Below are 4,630 nucleotides of genomic sequence, written 5' to 3'. Positions count from 1 at the left end.
GCTTAAATTGTCCCCTAAAGAGGCACAGATTGGCTGATTGGATACAGAAACTTAGACCAGACATCTGTTGTAGACAGGAATCTCATCTTACCTTAAAAGACAAAGATAGACTCAGGGTCAAAGTATGGTCATCTATATTCCAGGCTAATGGAAAGCAGAAAAAAGGAGATGTTGCATTTTTATTGGCAGATACAATAAGTTTTAAACCAACAAAAGTAACCAAGGATAAAGATGACCACTTTATCTTTGTTAAGGGCAATACTCAGTATGATGAGATCTCAATTATCAATATCTATCCACCCAACTAGAATGCACCTCAATTTATAAAAGATACTCTAACTGGCATGAACAACTTGATCTCCCCCAGCTCCATCATAGTCGGAGATTTTAACACTCCTTTGGCGGTGTTGGATAGATCCTCCAATAAGAAGCTTAGCAAAGAAATCTTAGATTTAAATTTAACTATTCAACTTCTGGTCTTATCAGACATCTACAGAACATTTCATCCTAACAAAACTGAATACACATTTTTCTCATTAGTACATGGAACATACTCCAAAATTGATCACATCTTAGGCCACAAATCTAACTTTAGCAAATTTAAAGGAATAGAAATTATTCCATGCATCTTCATGGACCATCATGGAATAAAATTTGAACTCAGCAACAACAGGAACCTGCAGACTCCTACAAAAACATAGAAGCTAAATAAATTTATGTTGAATGATAGATGGGTCAGAGATGAGATCAAGAAGGAAATTACCAAATTTTTAGAACAAAATGATAATAAGATACAAGTTATCAGAACCTCTGCTATACTGCAAAGGCAGTCCTAAGAGGGACGTTTATAGAACTGCAAGCCTTCCTCAAGAGAACGGAAAGAGAGGAAGTTAACAACTTAATGGGACATCTAAAGCAACTGGAAAAGGAAGAACATTCCAATCCCAAATCCAGCAGTAGAAAAGAAATAACCAAAATTAGAGCAGAATTAAATGAGATTGAAAACAAAAGGATTATAGAACAGATCAACAAACCACAAAGTTGTTTTTTAAAAAAAAATAACAAAATTGATAAACCTTTGGCCAACATAAACAAGAAAAAAAGATTAAAGTCTATAATCTCATCAATTAGAAATGGTAAATATGAAATAACAACAGACACTTTAGAAATTCAAAAAATCCTTGATGAATATTACAAGAAACTTTATTCCCAGAAATATGAAAATCTGAAGGAAATTGACCAATACTTGGAAGCACATCATCTCCCAAGACTTAGCCATAATACAGTGAAAATGTGGAACAGACCTATATCAAGCTCAGAAATAGCATCAACTATACAAAATCTCCCTAAAAAGAAAAGCCCAGGACCAGATGGCTTTATGTCAGAATTCTACCAAACCTTTAAAGAGGAACTAGTACCTATCTTACTCAAACTTTTCCAAAATATAGAAAAAGACAGAATACTATCCAACACATTCTATGAAGCTAACATCACTCTGATCCCCAAACCAGAAAAAGACCCAACAAGAAGAGAAAATTATAGACCAATATCACTAATGAATATTGATGCAAAAATACTCAACAAAATCCTAACAAACAGAAGCCAGCAACACAACAAACAAAGTATACACCACGACTAAGTGGGTTTTATCCCAGGATCTCAAGGATGGTTCAACATATGTAAATCTAAAAATGTAATTTATCACATAAACAAATTAAAAAACAAAGACCATATGATTCTTTCAATTGATACAGAAAAAGCATTTGATAATATTCAGCATCCCTTCATGATTAGAACACTTAAGAAAACTGATGTAGAAGGAATATTTCTTAAACTGATAGAGGCCATCTACAGCAAACCCACAGCCAATATTCTATTGAATGGAGTTAAGTTGAAATCATTTGCAATCAGATCAGGAATGAGGCAAGGTTGCCCATTGTCTCCATTGCTCTTTAATATTGTAATGGAAGTTTTAGCCATCACAATCATGAAAGAAAAGGTGATTAAGGGTATCCATATAGGGTCAGAAGAGATTAAACTTTCACTCTTCGCAGATGATATGATTGTATATCTGGAAGATACCAGGGATTCTACTACTAAACTCTTAGAAGTGATCAAGGAATACAGCAGTATCTCAGGTTACAAAATCAACACTCCTAAATCAGTAGCCTTTATATACACCAATAGCAGCCAAGCCAAAAAAACAGTCAAGGACTCTGTTCCATTCACAGTAGTGCCAAAGAGATGAAATATTGGGGAGTTTCTCTATAAAGTGAACTATGTAACTCTAAGAAAAGAAATAGCTGAAAATGTTAACAAATGGAAAAACATAGCATGCTTATGGCTGGGAAGAATCAACATTGTTGAAATGTCAATATTACCCAAAGCAATATATAATTTTAATGCAATCCCCATTAAAGCTCTATGGTCATACTTTAAAGATCTAGAAAAAAATAATACTTCATTTTATATGGAATTAGAAAAAACCTTGAATAGCAAAGACGTTACTCAGGAACAAAAAAAAAGTAGGTGGAATTACGTTACCAGACCTCAGACTATACTATAAATTTATAGTGATCAAAACAGCATGGTACTGGCACAAAAACAGAGAGGTAGATGTATGGAACAGAACAGAGAGCCAAGAGATGAATCCAGCCACCTACTATTATCTGATTTTTGACAAGCCAATTAAAAATATTGAGTGGGGAAAAGATTCCCTATTTAACAAATGGTACTGAGGGGGGAGGGTCAAGATGGCGGACAGGCACCAGTCTCCGACAGAAGCTCCTGTTCAGAGGAAAGGATAAAGTCAGGAGAAACCCCCAACAAAGTTGAAAACTGGGAGCCCAGCTGAGAGAAGAGTGATACTGGCAGGACACCTCTTCTTAGACAGGCGGAGACTCCTAGAGGACAATCCACAGGTACATAAATCAACCCAAAGGAATAGCGCCCATCCCCTCCCCCAAGAAACGTGTGCTTTTCCTTTGTTTCCTCTTCAACTGCTCCTCCGAGTCTCCTACAGACCACCGATAAACTGAGGACCTATTCTCTCACTCCACCAGTGAGAGCTGCCAACAGGGAAGTTTACTACCCTGGAGGAACCCAGCTGAGACTCAGAACACCCTCCCCCAGGCAGAAAAGTAGAACTGGTCTTTGCACTACCGTTTTGAGTTTCCAGTCCACTCTCCCTTCCCTTGCTGACAGAGACAGGGAGAGGAGACCCAAGAACAGCACCCACCCACCCTTTCAAGACCAAGCCCCCTGTCCCAGTCCTTCACCGGGAGAACTGCTTGATTCACGCTTTCTGCATGCAGACAGATCTCCCTCAGTCAGCACATTCTGCGCTCAGCTGTCTCCCCAGCTGCTATCTGCACTTCCCAAGACCTTGGTTCCCGTGACCGGGATTGACACAGGACAGGGAGGGCTACACACCCCACCAGGCATCCGCCTCCAGGTCTTTGGTGGCCCTTGACGGTGACTGACTTCTGCTGGGTCGGGTCACTGAGCCGCGCCCACCTCCCGAAGCCCTGCTGGCCCCCGGCTGCCATGGACTCCTGCCCGGGAGGGTCGCACAGTCCCGCCAGCTGCTTGCCTGCCTCCAGGGCTTTGGCTGCAGGTGAGGGCAATTGACTTCTGCTAGGGCAGGTCGAGCAGCCACGCGTCTGCCTCCTGGGGACCCCTGGCCCTCGATCACCATCAGCTCCCCGCTGAGAGGGTTGCGCCGTTCTGCCAGTCACGCCAGCCTCCAGGGCTTTGGTGGCTAGTGAGGGGAACTGACTTCTGCTGGGCGGGTTGTGCAGTCTCGCACCCGCCTCCTGGGGTCTTGTCGGCTGGCAGTCACCAGCAGCTCCTGCTAAGGAGGGTCACGCCATCCCGCCAGTGGTGCGTGCCTCCCCCTCTGGGGCTTGACAGCCTGTGAAGGCAGCTAACTTATGCTGGGGCAGATCGCACAGCCGTACACCTGCCTCCTGGGACCTCCAAGCGCGTGATCACTGCCAACTCCTGCCAGAGAGGGTTGCGCCGTCCCACCTGTGGGGCTTTGGTGGCCTGCAAGGGCAATTGACTTCTCCTGGGGCAGGCCACACAGCCCCGCACCCGCCTCCCGGGGCCTTGCCACCTTGCGGCGGCCAGCAGCTCCTGCCAGCAGCTCCTGCCTGGCAGGGTCGCGCTATCCTGCCAGCCGTGCATCTGCGTCAGGGGCTTTGGTGGCCAGTAAGGACAACTGACCTCCGCTGGGGCAGGTTGCGCCTGCCTCCCAGGGCCTTGACTCCTGCAGGGGTGGGCTGCATCACCCTGCCTGCTGGCCCCGCCTCCCGGGGTCTTGCCGGGTTGTGCCCAGGAGAAAACTAGAAGAAGCCACTGGCAGAACAGTTTTAGGGACAGTTTCCGAAAGGTGTAAATTCAACATGGGACGGAATCAGCGGAAAAACTCTGGTAACCAGAATAACCAGAGTAGATTAATGTCCCCAAAGAAGGATGGGGTAGACACAATGGAAGACCCACTACACAAACAGATATCTGAAATGTCAGAAATTGAGTTCAGAATCTGGATAGGGAGTAAGATCAACAGGTTGGAGGAAAAGAGGGAGCTAGAATTTCAAATCATTCAAAAGCTGTCCCAGGAATTCAA

The sequence above is a fragment of the Otolemur garnettii genome, unplaced genomic scaffold, assembly GCF_000181295.1.
Source record: "Otolemur garnettii isolate 467f Iridium unplaced genomic scaffold, OtoGar3 scaffold00109, whole genome shotgun sequence".
NCBI lineage: Eukaryota > Metazoa > Chordata > Mammalia > Primates > Galagidae > Otolemur > Otolemur garnettii.
This window is presented reverse-complemented; position numbering follows the sequence as displayed.